At 38.8% G+C, this 20,560-nt stretch overlaps 1 non-coding gene across 1 annotated transcript; it reads right to left on the bottom strand.

Moving 5' to 3' along the window:
• Positions 1-9,036: 9,036 nt before the first annotated feature.
• LOC118760546 (small nucleolar RNA SNORA44) lies at positions 9,037-9,166 on the bottom strand. The gene has a single exon (XR_004996849.1). It is a non-coding gene; the product is annotated as a small nucleolar RNA SNORA44 (small nucleolar RNA).
• Positions 9,167-20,560: the final 11,394 nt, after the last annotated feature.

Here is a 20,560-nt window from a genome sequence, read left to right as displayed (position 1 = left end):
TGGGGGGCCAACTCCCGAAGCCTCCAACCCACCACTGTCCCCACCCAACTCACTCAAACCTCAGGTTCTTGCAGTCTGCCTCTTCCTCTGGTGGGAATCCTGGCCACCGGTGCGTCTCCCGACTGCTGCGTCCGTTGCTGGTCCCAGTGGGTCGCGATGAAGCCTGGAGGCTGCGGCTGGTGCAGGTCCCGGGGCTTGGCGACCAGGGTGGGCAGATGCCGGCGGGTCCCGGTGATTCAGGGTCCTGGTGTCCACAGCGGGGCAGGTCCTGGCGAGTCCTGGTGACCAGGGTGAGCAGATGCCAGCGGGTCCCAATCACAGCCAGTCCTCACGATCACTGCGTCTGCGGGTCGTTCTGCTGGTCGGTTTGCGGATCGGTCTGCGGCTTTCAGTGTCTGCACTCAAAGGTGACTCAGCAGGTCAGGAGCGGAAAGTCGTCTCCCCTGTCCTTTGCTTTGTTTTTCCCTGGTTGCTCTTCCGAGTTGTGTGGATTTTTTTGGCTCCACACTGTCCAGGGAACTTCACGTTCTTCTCCCTGTAGTTCTATGCTGCTCCACTTACGCTTTTGTCGCGTTCTAGCCCTCTCTGTCTGTGAGCTCTCTCACGGTCTTCCTCCTATGTCGGCCATCTTGCGAGTCTAAAGGAGATCTTTCACAGGAAACTCTATAGGCCAGAAGAGAATGGAGGCAACATATTCAAGACTCTAAAAGCAAAAAAATTGTCAGCCAAGGATAACATACCCAGCAAAACTTTCCTTTGTCTCTGAAAATGAAATAAAATTCTTCCACAGTAAAGAAAAATTAAAAGAATATGCCTCTTCCAAACCTGCCCTACAAATGATACTTAAAGATGGCCTCTTGACAAAGAGGAATAGCACCCACCAAAACCAAAGGCAAATGCGAAGAACATCCCAGTAAAGTAACAACAGAAGACTAAATCAATGAAAAACCCACTGCTAAAATGGCAGAACCAAATTACCAGTTAATTGTATTAACCCTGAATTTAAATGGCTTAAACTCATGAATTAAATGTCACAGATTACTAGACTGGATTTAAAAAGAAAACCCGTCTATTTGTTGTCTACAGGAGACATATCTTACCAACAAAGATTAGTGCAAACTGTATCTCACTTCATTTACTTCAAAGGCAGAGTTATGGGGGGATATGTGATAGCAAGATTATCTTCCATCCACTAGTTCACTTTCCAAACAGCAGCAATGGCCAGAATTGAGCCAGGCCAAAACCCAGGTGTTTGGAATTCCATCAAGTTCTTTCAGGAGAATCCAGGGGCCCAAGCACTTGGGTCATCTTCTGCTGCTTTCTCAGATACATGCATGGGGAGCTGAATTAGAAGTGGAGCAGTTGGGTCACAAACCAGCACCCACATTGGCAGGAGCTTTACCTGATGTGCCACAGCACTCAGCCCTGAATCAAATCTACAAGCTGACGGTCTCATGTATTTAAGATGCTAGAAAACTGATGGATTTTTATTTGTATAATAAGTAATAAATGTATGATTGAATGCATAGTCTTACACCACAGTAAATAATTTCTCTATATAGGAATCCACCGGTCTTTTTAAGGGATGCCACTGAGTTTCTGCGCTCAGGGGTCTCATCAAATGTTTCTGCTCTTTTCAAGCCACCTAAATCAATGAGCCAATTTAGTTTGCTTTGTGAAAATGAGTAATGTACTGTCACCATGGTGATCCTCCTCTGCAATCTCCTGGAACTGACTGCTCTTTGGGCCTGCCTGCCCTTTTCACAAAACATACCCAATGATTTTGGTCACTATAACTCACAGGAATGCCATACCAATAAAAGAGTCTATTTTATATTTCAAATCTAGGTTACCAGGAACATGATCTCTCTAATTTCAAAATACATCCATTATATTAAACTGACCTTTTAAAAATCCATCCCTTTAAAAAGCTCCCTTTCATGTTTATTGACAATGATACCCACAAAAAAATCCAACCTCACTTAAAGACACATCACTACTTTCATAGACATTTATATATAACAAGCGAATTTGCCATCATTTAACAATGATTATAGCTTCAAATATGCGACCAAGCACCTTATAACTTACTTTTGACAAGGCATGACAAAATGCAAAGATTAAACAGTCTCCCATGTTCAGTCTACTATACCAACATAATTTGCAGAGAATAAGTTTCATTCACTTCTCAACCAGATATTCCCCTGAAAGTCCTAGTCACAGAATATGGATTTAAGAATGTTACAGAAGAAGAATGTATCCAGTCAATTTGTTATTCCAGAAGCACTTAAAACCATGCTTCACTGTGACAGACCCTTTGTGGTTGATGATTCCTTTTCTTCCATGAGATAGTTTGGGTTTTTTAAAGTATCTTCTGAAACATTCAGAAACCAGGTACCAAAAAGAAATAAATTCTATATTTTATGAATTCTTGTTTTACTCATCTCTGCTCTACACTTTTCTAGGTACAGATGGCGAAATAAGAATAAAAGGGGCAAAAAAAGCAGAAATTTTCACATTTATCCATTTTTATTTGAAAAGCAGGTTTATAGGGAAGAGAAACTGAGAGGAAAAGACCTGTGAGCAACCTCTGGCTTACTCCCCAGATGGACCAAGTGGCTGGAGCTGAACTGAAGCCAGAAGCCAGGAACTTCATTTTGGTTTACCGTGGTGGTGCCAGTCCCCAAGGCTTTGAGCCACCCTCTGCTGCTTTCTCAGGTCATAAGCAGGGAGCTGAATTGGAAGTGGATCAGCTGGGACACAAGGTGGTGCCCATATTGGATTTCAGTGCTTGCAGGCAAAAGATTAGCCAATTGAGTTATCGCACCTGCCCAAAAGTGTACCTCTTACATAAAGGCATAAATTCTTGCATTGTAACATTTACAAGTGATTTTAAAATGATTGCTACAAATAATAGAGAATTTTGAAATCCACAAACTCATGATGGCACTTCAAAAAAGTCATGAAAACTGAAATTAAGATTGCTTTGATACAAATTTTGAAACATGCGCATAGATTTTTTTAAAAAATAATGTACATTTTCACAACTTTTTTAAGACCCTGGAACATTGAATCCTGCTTGAATTGTGTGGGCAAGTCATTATAAGCAACATGCACTTTTGGGAGGAAAGATTTATTTTAATTGAACGGTCAAATATACAGAGAGGAGGAGAAACAGAGGAAGATCTTCCGTCTTCCGAGTCACTCCTCAAGTGGCTGCAACAGCCAGAGCTGAGCTGATCTGAAGCTAGGAGCCTAGAGCCTCTTTAGGGTCTCCCACATGGGTGCAGGGTCCCAAGGCTTTTGGTTTCCTTGACTGTTTTCCCAGGCCACAAGCAGGGAGCTGGATGGGAAGTGGGCTGCCAGGATTAGAAACTGTGCCCATATGGGATCCTGCTCAATCCAAGGCATGGACTTTAGCCACTAGAATACAGAGGCTAGGCCTGCAACATGCACTTCAATTGTGATTGCTATCATTTACTGTTATACTACTGTACCTAAATAAATTATACATTGTTTCAGTAACTTTAGCAATGGTTTCATCTCTGTACTTCAAAAAATACATTAGCTTCATTAAATTGACACTTTCAAAAAATCAAGTATCTTTCTCGTTTAAGGGGCTTTTTCATGTCTTTCTGAATAATTCTTTCCATGACATCTTCTCCTAATTTTTAAGAAATGCCACCTCTCCAAGCTACTTTGGTATAGTATAGTAATGAATCGCTAAATGTGGCTTCTCAACCTTAATTATTATAAATACCCTCAAAATAGGGCCATTTTCCACTATAAGTTCAAAATGTTAATGTATAAGAACTAATTCAAGGTATAATAAATGTGTGACTCTTTCTTTATTCACTTCGAATGAATAATAGCATCTGTGAGTTTTCTGGTGGTAAAATATTATCAGATTCCTAGTGTAAAAACTACTTTGACTTTTTTTAAACTTATGTATTGATAGATTAACTCTGTCTTTTGCAAATTTAGGAATTTTAAATCTATACATTAGGATGTAATTGACCTGTACTGTTATGTACTGTCCTTATGTGATATTAACAACAAGGTCACGTTACTGTCATAAAACGAATTGGATAGCTTTCAACTTTTTAAGTCTTCCTGGAAACAAAACTGCAGGCATGAAACAGCATTGTGGCTTTGCTTGAAAGATTTGGAATTCCCTTTCAGAATTGTTTCTGTATAAAGATGCTTCTGAAACAAACAGAATGATTTTAAACATATTTTGGGGAAAATATCTGTTTGTTTGTTTGTTTGTTTGTTTAGAAGAATTACAGAAAGAGATTGGGATAGTCAAAGGCAAAGATCTTCCATCCCCTGGTTCCATTCCCTTAATGAAATAGCAAATGTTTGAGTTGGGACAAGCCAAAGCAGGAGCCAGAATCCAGGAGCTTGTTCTGGGATTCCCTACATGGGCCATGTTTCACTGCTTCCCTAGATGCTTTCACAGGGAGCTGGAACAGAAGTGAAGCAGTTAGGATGCAAGCTGCTTCTCATATCGGGTGCCAGTATCTTAGCTGGTAGCTTAACCTGCCAAGCCTCATGCCTGTCCCAAACATTTGGAATTCTTAGGGATTCTACTATTCACAGGGTTTAAGAAACGTATTCATTCATTTCATCATTTGAATATATAAATATAGATTTCCATAATACTATATTATATTTTTAAAGTCACACCTCAAATAATTTTTTCTGTGCTTTGTCCTTCCTCAATTATTTCTTATAACACTCTCATTGAAAAACTATTCACATGGCAACAATTAACACATTTTAAAAATCTATCATTTAATACTTGTGTCTATTTTCGCAGCATTGTGAAACAATCACCCCAACAAACCTGAAAACATCTTCATTATTCCATAAAAAATTCCTTATGCAGAGCTAATACACAGCAACTCCTCCATCCTCCCCATATCTAGGCCATCAGTAACCTACATTCTGTCTCCACGTATTTGCCAACTAAAGGCATTTCAAATAAACTTGCATACAATATGTGGTCTTTTGTGAATGATGATATGCTTGTGCTATCATTGGGTCCTTAGTAGAACATTATGTCATTGCACATATCAGGACTTATCCTTATCACCAAAAAATATTCTTTTATAACATGTCAACGTCTATGTTCCATCCATCAATTGAATATTTGTGCTGTTAATCTTTGGTTGTTATGAATAATGATGCTATAAATATTTTTGCATTCTTTTATATAAAAATATACTGTTGATTTTCTTGGTTTTATATATATATAGTACACATCTAAGAGTACAATCTCTATTATATTGCATCTTTATGATTAACTTGAAAGAATTAACTATTACAAGAGTGGCTACACAATTTCATATTTTTGTCAACAATTCATAAGTATTTTAATTTTCCACTTGCTTATCAACACTTATTATGGTTTTTGTATCATTATACATGTGTGAATGGAATGTTATTTTAATATGATTTTAATGTGCATTTCCTTCATGACTGATGGTACTGAGCACTAAGTGTGTCGAAGTATTAAAAATTTACACATCTTTTTGGAAAAATATTTATGCAGTTGTTTCACTCTTGAATGGCATATTGATCTTTTTTAGTATGAAATTAGTTTTTATTTTTAATTCAAAACAAATGCTTAACATTTTGGCAAAATCCAAACACTCAGAAAAAAATGTCGAAGCAGGTTTTATTTTTCCTCTCTAGAGAAGCTTAATATGGCCTTTTTTTTCTCCCACAGTGCTAGTCTGGAAAAAACAAAACAAAACAAATAAAACAAACAAAATCCCTCCCAATTTTTTTTTAAATCATCGCCTTTATCCACGAGGGCTGTGCCTGGCAGGAAGAAAACCCTAAAACAACACTTAACAAAATAAGGCATTAGAAAAGTTGTGAATAACATCTGAATATATCTATATAAAATATGTTTATTTGTTTATTACAAAGTGTAATAATGACAATATTTCTTTTTTGAAATCATTCTATGATTTTAACAATGGCTTTATTATCATGAATGATGTCTGTTCACAATGTAGTGTTCAAGTTCTCCACATGAATCTTTCTATAATTTGAAGAGAAATTACTTAATAATTATAGTCCTATAAACTACTGACCGCTAATAAGAGACTACTAGTTTAATGATAAATTATGAGTATATTATATAATCATATGTAAGTAATTATGCTTTTATTTTATTGATTACCACAAACACTATGAGCATATTTTTCCAAATCCTGTATCTGAACCTCCTGTCATAGACAACTGCACTACTGGGCAAAATATGTGATGCAATTGTCTTCTGGCAGGGTTCAACAGACAATTCCAGATTTATTCAATGAAAAGCATATCAGAAGAACTCAATAGTCACTTTAGATTTATCCTTGAAGATACTTTGTTAGTTGTGGCACAGGGAAATGGAGCCAGTCCAGACCACCAACAGTGGTCCCACAGAGCAAAGGAAAGAGAGTAAGTCTGTAATTTTTGAATACTGTAGAGGAAGAAGCTGGACAAGAAGGGGTTAAATATATATGCGGTTCTTTGATATCTGGGGCCCTATTCTTTGGCTGAATGCAAGTTGGTCTATGAGCAGAAGGAAATTCAGTGACATATAGGATAGAGCATACAAATACAATGTTACATGAGCAGAAGTTTAGAGCTCACAGAACACTACAGATCATTTAAGCTCCAAATACCCTTAGTTCAATACTTGTCAGTCAGTATAACCCCACGAAGGACACAAAGTAGATGAACTACGTTAAATTTAGAGTGAGAGTTATCAGATATTATAAGTTCTAAGTTTAATCACCAACAAAATAAGGGGATTCACTATTTGCTAGAACAAGATTCAATTCAGTCAGCCTTCAAAATCTATGTATTCTACATGTATGGTCTTAATCAACCGCAACTCATAAATATTTCATAGAAAATATGTACCCGGGCCCAGCGCAATGGGCCTAGCGGCTAAAGTCCTTGCCTTGGATGCACTGCGATCCCATATGGGCGCCAGTTCTAATCCCGGCAGCTCCACATCCCATCCAGCTCCCTGCTTGTGGCCTGGGAAAGCAGTTGAGGACGGCCCAAAGGCTTGGGACCCTGCACCCACTTGGGAGACCTGGAGGAATTTCCTGGCTCCTGGCTTCGGATTGGCTCAGCCGTTGCAGCCGCTCAGGGAGCGAATCCTCAGACAGAAGATCTTTCTGTCTCTCCTTCTCTCTGTATATCTGACTTTGCAATAAAAATAAATAAATCTTAAAAAAAAAAAGAAAATTTGTACCTGTACGAAATATGCACAGATATTTTTTGCTGCCATTATTTTCTGACATGATAAAATAACAGATATTTACATAATATTTACATTTTAGTAGTTATTATAAGTAACCTAGAGCTCATTTAAAATATGAGTGATGATATGCACATGTTACATACAAATAATACTCCTTAAATGGCTTGATTTGTCACAGATTTTGGTATTCATAAGGAATGCTAAAGCCAGTGCCCATACTACCTGAGAGATGGCACTATTACTATAAAAGAGGATTCGTTATCAAATGATGATTCATATCATTTCCAAACGATTCAGCATGCGAGTAAGAAATCATCAGACATACCAAGAAACAGAGCAGAAAGTTGTATCAAAAATTTCTGAATTGAAAGGTTAAAGATATTAGCTATCAGAATTAGTAGCAAATAGCACTAGCACAAATGTGTTCAACTAGGGACAAGTGTTTGGTTTAGAGGTTAAGATTTCATTTGTGGTATCCTCATTCAGTATTGGGGTACCTGGGTTTAACTTCTTGCTGGGCGTCCAAATTCTCACTTCAAACCAATGCAGACCTTGGAAGGCAGCAGGGGATAGGTCAAGCGGCTGGGCTCCTGCTACCAGCATGAGAGAACTGAATTGAGTTTCGAGCTCCCGGTTTTGGCACCAGTGTAGCACCAACCATTGTGGACATTTGGAGAGTGAAACGGTAGAATTAAGCTCTCCCTGTCTGTCTTCATTTTTCACAGTCTGTTTCTCTGACTTTAAATTAAAGAAAAAATAGTGAAAAAACAGTGATTTAATTGGAAAGATTAATAAAATGGATAGAAAACAATGCAGAATCTAAATAAAGATGTCAAATTAATGCAAAAATATCAATGAAAACTTTGGATGAGTAAAACACAATAGCTGATATTTAAAGTCACTGGATTGGCTAAAAACAAAAAAAAAAATACAAAGATGACACATGAATTTGAAGACAAGTTGTAAGATTTTAAGGAGCATAGGGAAAAAAAATCAACCCAAAAAATTGAATCACCAAATCATGATTCTAGATCAAATGACCTAAATGTTTAATTGGAATTTTAGGGAAAAAAGAGAAAAATATTTCCAACAGAAAAAGTCCTGTGGATGCATAATGCCAAAATACTGAAATTAGTTGAGAGGTATAAACCCACAAGCGATTTCACAAAACATAACTTAAGCTCAAGGAAAACCACACCAAGGTATACCATAGTCATATTTAATTTTCAAACCAGTCAAATGAAATAAACAGATTATTTATAAGAACGATCATAATAGTCTTACATCAAAAACACTACAAATTCAAACATTAGGAATTTCAAAAGTGATGAAACAAAAATATTATGTAACTAGAATTTAGCATTCAGCAAAAATACTGTTTAGACATGACAAAGACCATTTAGTACCAACAAAATATTGTAGTTCAGCACCAAACATCAAAAGATATAGATATATTTTTTACATTTTTAAAGCTTTTATTGTATCACATAGGGCATAACCTCAAAAAGTCCCACCTCTGCTCACTGGTGTTTCATTGTTTCCTTCCTGTAGAGGCTTTCTCTGTGCAGATCTGCCGCCAGGGCACGGTTACTGGTAACAAAGACCTTGCTCTAAAGCATAGCTCCAGAAAGCAGCTGACAGTAGCATGGGACCGTGCATGCCACAAGGGGTGCTGCAGAACAAGGGTTAAGACTCTCAGCTGAGGGACCCCTCCCCAGCAACCCCCCCCGCAACAGGTCCATGGCTGCCAGGACACACGGCACTATCGGAAAGCTCAGTGGCAGGTGCAGGCACAGGCTGGCCTACACTGCCAAAGGCTCTCCAGGTTGCACTCCCATGCAGTTGGAGATCCCGTGGCTACAACTAGCCATAGCCTTTGGAAACATGCTGAAAATATTTTTAGGCTGAATTTAAATGATATGAGATGGAAATTCAGATACGTGCGAGGAAAGAATTTCAGAAGTTGCAAATATGCAGACAAATACAACAGAAATACTGCTTTCTAAAGAATTAATTGTGAAATTAAAAGCAAACCCTCATGGGGTTTATAACATGGAGGCAAAATATATGATAAAATATGGCAACATGAAAGAGTTCTTGGAACTAAGCTATTGTCAAATTCTTATAACTTTATAAGAAGTTTTTACAAAGCAGTGGGTTTTTTAAAAGATCTATTTATTGTTATTGGAAAGACAGATATACAGAGAGGAGGAGAGACCGAGAGGAAAATCTTTTGTCCGATAGTTCACTCTCCAAGTGACCGCAATGGCGGGTGCCGCGCCAATCCGAATCCAGGAGCCCAGATCTTCTTCTGCGTCTCCCAAGTGGGTGCAGGGTCCTAAAGCCTTGAGCCGTCCTCGACTGCTTTCCCAGGCCACAAACAGGAAGCTGGATGGGACATGGAGCTGCCGGGATTAGAACTGGTGCCCATATGGTATCGCAGTGCATTCAAGGCAAGGACTTTAGCTGCCAGCTCATTGCATCGGGCCCTATAAAATGTTTTTATATAAATTCAAGAGGAACAAAATTCAGTTATGTGTATTTCAGTATTGAGTGTGCAGCTATGTAATTTTTAAAAGATATGCAGCTGAAAAACCAGTTAGTAAAATACAGATTTATATATACACACACAATTTCATATATATGTGCACAATCAAAATCTGTGCAAGATTGATTTTTTAAATGAGCAACTAGGAATAATTAATAACATGCAGCTACAAGATAGGCTTAGAAACAACCATACCAATAACTACGGAAATAGATAAAATATCTTTTTTGAAGCATCAGTTTAAGTCTGCAAAACAAAATAAGATCCCATGATACATTAATGCACACGACATAGAACCATTTAAGGTATTCATTGTGAATAGGAAGTAGAACTGTTTCCTGTGATGTCACCTTCACATATAGATGCCAGGTTTGACCTCTTTGCTGATATAGGAAAAGCATTGGAAAATGGCTGAAGTGTTTGAGCCAATGGATGAATCTCCCGGTTGCTAGCTTTAGCCCTTGGGGCCTCCTGGGATTGAGCTATCAGACAGATGATCTCTCTTTCCCTCCTCCCTTCTTCATTTCTGTAACTTTGATTTTCAAAACAAATGAATACTTCATCAAAACAAGGAAAACAATTTCAATATAAGGACTCGGTTAATCTAAAATAATCTCCAAAAGATATATACCATTACAAATAAGAATCATTAAAAAACCAAAAATGGCTCTATTAGTATCTTCAGAAGTGTATTTCACTGGGGCCAATGTGGTATAGCAAGCTAGTGCTGGCATCCTGGTTCATGTCCCAGCTACTCTACTTTTGTTCCAGCTTTCAGCTTATAGCCAGAGTAAGCATCAGAGGATGACACAAGTCCTTGGGTCCTTGTACCCACAGGAGAGATCTACAAAGAACCTCCTGGTTATTTTTAATTTTAAGGATTTATTTATTTTAATTGGACAGACAGATTTACAGAGAAAAGAGAAACACAGAGACAATGATCTTCCATCTGCTGATTTGCTCCCCAAGTGTCCACAATGGCCAGAGCTGCACAAATACAAAGCCAGGAAGGAGCGACGAGACTCTTCCAGGGCTCCCACATGAGTACATGGACCCAAGAAAATCCTCTACTGTTTTCCCAAGCCACCAGCATGTGGTTGGACGGGAAGTGTAGAATTTGGGACATGAGTTAACACCCATATGGGATACGAACATTTTCAGGTCAAGGATTAGCCAGTTGAGCTATTGCATCAGTCCAAAAGCTCCTGGTTCTTAGCTTTGGATCAGCTCAGCTCTGTCCACTGTGGCCCTTTGGGGAGTGAACCAGCTGATTGGAGACCTATATCTCTCCATTTTTCCACTGTGAAATCTGCCTCTCAAATAAAAATAAATAAATATCTTTTAAAAAGTGTATTTCAGGATCAGTAGTGTGATTAAAGAGAACAATTTCATGAAAAATAACATGGCTATTTCATCATCAAGACACAGAAATCTTAAATTTGCATGTACTTTAAAATATAGCTTAAAACACATACAATAGAAGCTGAAGGAATACAACGTTGGGAAAGAAATGTTCCTGCAAATCGCTGGAGATTTTGACACCCCTGTTGCAGTAACTGATAGACAAAATCAACAAAAAAAAAAGAAGGCTATATAGCACCTTATCAAATTGTTTGAACTAATTATCTTAGTTGGCATGTTTGTAAGATAGGATAACCAGTAGCTCAACTTGTATATGAAAATTCGCACAATTAACAGAGACCATACTCTCAGTTGTGGGTGAAGCGAATGAACAGACAGTTTTCAAAAGAACAGATTCAAATGGCTAACATACATAAAAATGCTCAGGCTCCCTAGCTATCAGAGAAATAAAAATCATATATATATATATATATATATATATATATATATATATATATATATATATATATATAAGTTCCGTGTAACTCCAGCGCAATTGACCTACACTCAGAACTCTCCTAACAATACCTCTTAGCATGGATATGGGGGAAAAGGACACTACTACACTGTTGGATGGAGTGTAGGCTAGTACCAACTGCTACGGAAGTTAGAGTGGAGAGTACTCAAACAACTGAAAACTGATCCGCCATATGACCCAGCTATCCTACTTCTGGAAACATATCAATGAATTTTAAAGATGAAATCATACAACAGCAGTTCTCTGAACAAACGGCATCAAACTGGAATGCAATAATAAACTTCTGTATTTGGAAAATGAAGTAGTAATTGGGAATGAATTAACATATATTGTAACTGTAGGTAATTTGATGAAGAATAGTAAAAAAAAGCTATTTGTACTATATCTTCTTTAGAACAAATCTGTTTGCAAAATTCAATTTAAGCAGGTTTCATTTTCTAGAAAAAATTCTGATATTCAGCTTATATATTATCAAGTGGTAGGAAAAATTCAGTTTAAAAGGGTTTTTTTTGTATTTGCTTTTTGCTTGTTTGTTTTTTAAGGGTTGATGCTATGGTACATCAGGGAAAGCCAATGTCTATAATACTGCCATCCCTTGTGGTTGCCACTTTGTGCTATGGATGCTCAATTTTCAATCCAGCTTCATGACAATGGCCTAGAGAAAGCAACAGAGAATGGCCCAAATACTTGGACCATTTGCCACATATGTAAACGTCATAGAAATTCCTGGCCAGTGGCTTCAGCCTCATTCATTCCTGACATTCCGTGTGGCATATCCCATGCAGGTTTAGGGTTCCAAGGCTTTTGGGCTATTCTTTACTGCTTTCCCAGACCATAGGCAGGGAGCTGGATGGGAAGTGGGGGTGTCGGTGTTAGAACTGGCACCCATATGGGATCCCGGCGTGTGCAAGACTAGGACTTTAACCACTACACTATCGTGTCAGGCACTATATCTGACTTTCTAACAAGAATAAAATATAAATTCTTTCAAAAAATATTAAATCAACTAAATCAATCTTAAAAGAAAAAGTTTTAAAAATCTTAGGGTTTTGAAAACACTAACAATTCGCAAAGCTGCATTTATAATGACAAAAGAAAAAAGAAAATTTATCACTATTGTGAATAACATATATAACTATATATATACATTATAATAAAGGCATTTTTTGAAGAAGTTTAGGCCAGTAATGTAACAATCTAGAAAAGGCAAAAACATTCTCCGAAAGAAGTGTCAACAGAACCAACAGATTAAAAACTAAATAGTTCATCAACTCTTGTAGGAGTTGACCCTATAATTTTGTATTTCCCCAGAGAACAAGAAATACACAAAACAATTATTTGATGGATTATATCAAATATTTTAGTAAACATTTTCAAAAAGTAGATGAAAAGGCACTTTTGACTCATTGTATAAAGTTCGCATAAACCTGGCGCCGATACATACAAAAATATTCTTCACAAAAACAGGACCCTAATTTCCACTGTGCATAGAATGTGTGATTCAGCTAATAAATTGAAAAATAGCCAATGTTCTTTAGATCCTTCAGACATGTGAGGTCACAGGGAAATATGCTATTCATAAAATGAGAGAGAGAGAGAGAGAGAATCAGAGAATCCCAAATTGTGTTGGTGAAGTTTTCCTTGAGGAGAAATCTCTGTAGGAACAAGTAGTGGGGTAGGACAGCCTGAATTGCAATTGGCAACTTGCACAAGTGTCAGTGTGGACAAGTCTAGGGGTTAAAAGCTACAGGGAGACAACTACACAGAAGGGAATTTTTTTTTAACCTTAAGAAGCTCAAGCAGCTTCTCATAGTGAATATGGGAGAGGAGTCATCCTGTGATTTCAGCAAGGGAAGGGCCAAAAGTTGTACCAAATCATGCTTAAAAACAAAAGAGCAAAATAAACAAACAAAAAAAGATGTTTTTACTTGGAAGTCACAGTTATGGAGACAAAGAGAGAGATAGATCTGCCATCTGATAGTTCACTCTCCAAATGGCTGCCACATCTAAAATTAGGTCAAGTCAAAGCCAGGAACCAGAAATGTCTTCGTGATTTCCCATGGAGTTGCAGGGACCCAAGACTTGGCCCTTTCTGCTGCTTTTCCCAGGCATATTTGCAGGGACTTGGTTGGAATAGAGCAGCCAGGACTTGCAAAGGCACCCATGTGGATGTTAGTATTTCAGGCACTAGTTTTATCTGCTTTACCACAACACCGTCTCCCAGATTATTCTTAAAGGATCAAATCTGGTAATTCATAGACAACAGATTCAAAGCGGCACGAAACAATAGTAAAACTACTATACCAATGCATGAGGGGGGAATCGGGTGTGATCCTGACAACCTCTTAACAGGAGGTCATGTGCGTGGAGCAGGGGGGCACTCCAGGGTGGAGCAGGTGGCAAGGAGAAAGCCTGGATCCCAACCATGAAGACTCCCAGACCTTCACCACAAACTATTAATATGAGCAACAAGGACTATATCCCAACTGCCAAGGAGGCCACAGGGAATTGGATGCCCTCGGAGGCCGAGTACTCTGAGGTCACCCACCCCCAACTGGAGCTTCTGCTGGGGATGGAAGAAGTCCAAACACTACCGTGCAGAAACCAACGTCATCGGAAAGACAACCAGAACCCCTGAGCGGTCCGCAGAAACAGAAGAACAATAAACGTCCTTCGGGACCAGGGAGGAGAGCTTCCTCTGGTCCGAACCTGGCTCCACCTCTGGACCCCCACCCTCCCTTGCAATGACCATCAGGATCGCTCCGAAAACCCCTCATAGCAAACAAACAATCATACAAACTAAAAAAACCTAAAATAAATAGACAAACAACAAAAAGTAGAGCTTGGAATCTGACAGGAAAGAGCTGGCATGGATTTGCTCATGCCTCGCTGGGTGGGACACGAAGATTAGTCACTCCTCACCATGGTGTTGGGGACTTTCCTGCACACCACCCCCCCCCCAAAAAAAAGTTCTGCACCTTAATTGTTGACAAATTTCTTGTTAGAGTTACAAGCCAGTCTAGATTATCCTAAAATCTGCCAAGATCAGCAAAATTATACTTCAACACAACAAATGGCTAAATACTAAAATGAAATAGACACGAGACAGCTGAATGGTACCTTATAGCCATTTTAAGGTATATAGCAGCCGGTCCTGTATACAAACTAAAATTGAAATGTCAATGAGCACAGCATAGGTTGTGGTTAAGAACTTGTTTTTTGGGTTTTTTTTTTTTTTGACATACTGGTTACGCGAAACCATGTCAATTCCATAATGTTACAAATTGCTGTTAATGTTATATTGGGACTCTTAATTGACTCGGATGATATTCTACCAGCTCTAACTTTGGACCAGAAATGGTCTCCCCAAGAAACTGTTCAACCCATCTGGACAATAAGTAGCTGGACTCTATGTTTGGTATACGTTTGCAAGGAAAGGATCTTGATTGAATTTGAACTGTAATACTGCACCAAGGTGGAGAAATCCACCAGGGGGGAGGGGCGTGGGGAGGGGTGGGGGGATTCCCAGAGCCTATGAAACTGTCACATAATGCATAATAATTATTAAAAAAAAACCAAGGCCTGTCTCCAACATAAATTATTCTATCATATCCCAAGGAAATTTGGCTTACCAGAACCTATTAGGCCTGGAAAAGGGGAAGTGGTCAGCTTTATCCAACTCTAATCATGCTCCCCCCCTCCTAAGAGGGAATAGGGATTTTTAGCTTTAGCTGTAGCCTGGTTCAGGCTTCACTAAGGCCTGATTTTAGGGTAGGCCACAGTCAGCTCAGTAGGTGGCTTCACCTTACTAATTGAGACTAGGTTCTTAACTCTCTCATGCTTATTTATGGGAACAAGATTAGGATGTAGGCACGATTCCTTCTTGTAAGGTCCCCGCCATGGGTAAGGATAGATTTTGGAATGCTGGCATATAGGCCTGGTTGTCATAAAGACCATGAAGCACAGGCCTGTGTACATGAGGGGTCCTTCACTTAGCAGCAGACTGCCCAGCACCTAGGAAGACAGCAACTAAAACAATTCATCAATGAAAGTGCTCACTAAAGATTGTTGTCATAACCTCCAAGAATTCTCAGACTCTTAGATTTATGTCAGGTTTGATTTATACACATAGAAGGAGAAAATGGACTCAACGAGTTGCTCTGTACTCTGGTGCCTGGCTCATCTACCAAGAGTCAACTCTGGTCCCTGCTGTTTCTTTATCTGGTGCTATTCACAATTCTTCTTATTTCTAATTAATTCTTTCAGTGCTGAACTCTCAGCCTTGTACCTTGTAGGATTGTTGCATGCTAGCATTCAAAAAGAGGCAGGAATTGAGAATTAGTTGTGAAGTTCACAATGCAGCATCACAGATTAAGTGATTGAAATTTAATCAAAGAACTGTCAGATGCGTATCATCTCCCCATATCTTACCTCCACATTACTAACGACCAATATACTGCAATTGATTTTACTAAGTATATCATGTCTAGTTACTAAAAGCAATTGGGCCCGGCGGCATGGTCTAGCGGCTAAAGTCCTCGCCTTGAAAGCCCCGGGATCCCATATGGGCACAGGTTCTAATCCCGGCAGCTCCACTTCCCATCCAGCTCCCTGCTTGTGGCCTGGGAAAGCAGTCCGTGGGAGACCCGGAAGAGGTTCCTGGTTCCTGGCATCGGATCGGCGCGCGTTGGCTCGTTGCGGCTCACTTGGGGAGTGAATCATCAGACGGAAGATCTTCCTCTCTGTCTCTCCTCCTCTGTGTATATCTGGCTGTAATAAAATGAATAAAAAATAAATAAATAAAAGCAATTACGCTGGGAAAAACACCAAGCCAAGCAGTCAAAATGTCCATTAAGATGCTTTCATTCCTCTTTGGAGTACCTGGGTTTAATACACAGCTTTGGCTTCTGAATTCAGCTTCCTGCTCATGTGCATCCTGGGTGGCAGTCATGATAGCTCAAGTAATTTGGATTCTTGTCATCAGTGTGAGAGATTTGGATTGAGTTCCTGACTCTTAGCTTTGAAATTTGTCCAACTCTGACTGTGGTAGGCATTGGAACAATGAGGAAGTAGGTGTGAGTCTCTCTTTCTTGCTTTGAATTAAAAGGAGAGTGAGAGAAGAAGAAGAAGAAGGAGGAGGAGGAGGAGGGGGATGCGGAGGAGGAGAAGAAGAAGAGAAAAGGAAAAAGAAAAGAAATGAAATGGTGGGGTAAGGGGATATTCAGCTTACTGATTAAGACAATTGTTCATGCAGCTCATATCAGAATACCGATTTGTGTCTTGGTGCCACTCCCTCCCAATTCCATTTTTTTGGTAATGCACTACATGGGAAATGACAAGTGATGATTTAGGTAGTTGGATCGCTGTCATTCACATGTAAGAGCTGTATTGCGTTCCTGGCTCCTGGCTCCAGGCTAGCACACTCATAGATGTTGCAGCACTTGAAAGATCCCTGTCAATCTCCCTTTGTGTTTCTCAAAGAAACAAAATCAATGATTTTTTTTTTTAAATCACGTGTCAGGGTCCAGTGTAATGGCTCTGTGGATTAAGAAGCTATTCATGACTCCAGTGTCTCATACTGAAGTGCAAATTTCAGGCCCAGCTAGTCCACTTCTGATTCAGCAACCTGATAATGTACCTGGGAAAGCAGCATAAGATGTCCCAAGTACTCAGGTTGCTACCACCCATGTGGGAGACTTGAATGGAGTTCTAGGCTCCTAGCTTCAACCTGGCCCAGTCCACAAGTGTTTCAGCCATTAGGATGCGAACCATAAAATGGAAGATCTGTGTGTGTGTGTGTGTGTGTGTGTGTGTGTGTGTGTGTGTGTGTGTGTGTGTTTGTCATCCTCTTTCTCTATAACTCTACGTTTCAAATAAAATTAATGCATCTTTTAAAAAACAAAAAGACAGCCTACCAGAAAGAAGAAATACAGTTAAAAGAGCGGAAAAAAAAACATGGAAATGGTAATAATGTTGGCATTATACGACTAAGGATTCCAACAAACTGTGATAAATTTACTGCAGCTATTAGCAGATATAAGTACACAGCATGTAAGAAAAAATAAGTAAAGAAAAAAATGTTAATTGTAAAAAAAAAGGAAATAAAAAGAAATGTTAGAGGTTTAAAAAAAAGCAAGAGAAATAAAGAATGTCTTTCTTTAATAAATTCCTTTGTAGGAGACTTCATTGTGACACAGCAAGCAAAGCTGCCAACTATAACATTAGTAGTCTATATGGTTGTCAGTTCATTTCCTAGCTGCTCTACTTGCAATCCAGCTCTCTGACTATGGTCTGCGAAAAGCAGTGGATGATGATTCAAGGCCTTGGTCTCCAGCACCCAAGTAGACCTGAAAGTAACTCTTGGTTTCAGCCTGGCTCAGTTCTGGACATCGTGGGCATCTAGGGAGTGATCCAGCAGATGGATGATGTGCTGTTCTCTCTCTCTCTCTCTCTCTCTCTCTCTCTCTCTCTCTCTCTCTCTTTCTCTCTCTTTCTCTCTCCATCTTTTCCTCTCTATGTAGCTCTGACTTTCACGTAAATAAGCTTTAAAATAAAAACTAATATAAATAATTTCAGTAGCAGACTGAGCATGGCTAAGGAAAGGAATCTCTGCATTTCAGGACATCTCTGTAAAAACTTGCACAATTGATAAAGCAAAGAGAAAAATACCTAAAAGAACAGAATATTCAGAACTGTGGGACACTGCCAAGAGGTATAACTTGTGGGAATATCAGGAGGAAAAGAAAAAAAAAAGATAAAATGATTGAAGCAACAACGCCAAAGAATTTCTGTAAACTAATTTGAGGCACTAAACTACAGATTCAGGAAGCTCACAAAATACCAGAGAGGAAAAATGCCTAAAAACAACTATACTCACCCATATCGTATTCAAACTGTAGAAAATGAAAGATAAACAAAAATGACTTGAAAGAATTCAGAGGAAAAAAAGACATCATATTCAGAAACAAATACCAAAGTTACACAAGTCTCTCCTGTGAAACTCTGTAAGAAGAAACTATAATAAAATATTTAAAGTATTGAGAGAAAGAAAATGTAGAATTCTATACTATGTATAATTACGTTCAAAGCTGAGAGACATAGATTTTCTCAGATGAACAAATACGGAGGAAATTTCTTCCTAGTAGACCTAGCTTGCAAGAAATGTTAAGAAGAAGCTCCTCAGAAAAAAAGGAGAATGATATAGATCAGTAACTCTCAGGCCTATGTAAAGAAATAAAGATTACGGGCCCGGCGGTGTGGCCTAGCAGCTAAAGTCCTCACCTTGAACGCCCCGGGATCCCATATGGGCACAGGTTCTAATCCCGGCAGCTCCACTTCCCATCCAGCTCCCTGCTTGTGGCCTGGGAAAGCAGTCGAGGATGGCCCAATGCTTGGGGACCCTGCACCCACGTGGGAGACCTGGAAGAGGTTCCTGGTCCCGGCATCGGATTGGCACGTACCGGCCCGTTGCGGCTCACTTGGGGAGTGAATCATTGGATGGAAGATCTTCCTCTCTGTCTCTCCTCCTCTCTGTATATCCGGCTTTCCAATAATAATAAAATCTTAAAAAAAAGTGAATAAAAAAGAATTAAAGAGTACTAGAGAAGGAACAAGTAAAGGTAAATAAAACTTTTACATTTCTTATTCTGAATTTAGCTTACAGATAACATTTTTGCTCAAAATAGAATATAGCACATACTTGATTATGCATATATATAATATATGCTTAGTTATATTTAAGTAAAATTTATCACTGCAATTATATAAGAGCCGAGAGGGAGGAATTAAAATTATTTTTTATTTTAAGAAATCCAAACTACCCATGAAACGGCACAGTGTTCTTTGGAAGTGGATCGGAATAAATACTGTCAAATCTAGAGCATTTGCAAAAAAAATAAATAAATAAATAAAACCAATATTCTAAACAAAGAAAAAAATGAAGTCATGAATGACACACAAAAACCATAAGAAGCATGAAGATTGAAAAAACTGAAAAGATCATGGAAAATGGATAGAAACATTATATATACTAATATGCCTACATTAATAACCACTTTAGATAGATACCAGTGATCTCAATACAGGTGCAGTTTGCCTTAGCAGATTCTTTTTAAAAGATCAAAATGTATGTTACTTTCAGGAAATTCACTAAAAATATAGATACCCATAGATTAAGGTAAGTGGAAGGCCAAAGGCAGAAATTTATGCCACACTGTTTAAGTCAGAATTCTTTACAATCAGAGCTGGTAAGATCTATGCAAGAATACTTTTTAAAGCTCATGAGAAATTGAAATCAGAACCAAGTTTGTTTTGGTTGAAAATAGCTTACAACATAGTATTTTCATAAGAAGCATTTTCAGCAACCTTTTGAACTGCCCTCATAGAGAGTTACATGAAAAGGGATTTACTAACAGAATCAGTGCTGGCTTTGTGGCACTGTGGGTTAAGCTGCCCCCTGCTATTTCAGAATCCCATATATGCTCCAAGTTGAACCCCAACTGCTCTGTTTTCTTTTTATTTTTTCTATTTTGATAATCTCTACATAGTTGATTAGATCTCAATAGTCAAGGGCTATAGAAAAGTTGGTAAGACCATTGTTTCCACATTCTCTTTTTTTCTTCCTGTTCCTGGAGGAGGGGGAGAGATAAAGAAAGAAGCCACACTCATCCTCCCAACCATCCCAGATGTGGGACATATTCTGAGAACACAGCTCACGTGGTTTTGATGGTTCAGCTGTTCTGAATTTCTGCAGATCTTGCCATTCCAAGCACGATAAAATCTCTTCAGAATCCACTGATTGACATAACCCACCTTAGTGTCTCCACTTGTCCAGATTTTTACAGCCAACACTTGGCTG

This window comes from Ochotona princeps, chromosome X (genome assembly GCF_030435755.1).
Source record: "Ochotona princeps isolate mOchPri1 chromosome X, mOchPri1.hap1, whole genome shotgun sequence".
NCBI classification, from domain to species: Eukaryota; Metazoa; Chordata; class Mammalia; order Lagomorpha; family Ochotonidae; genus Ochotona; species Ochotona princeps.
Note: the sequence above shows the minus strand (reverse complement) of the source record. Positions and strands in the feature narration are given on the sequence as shown.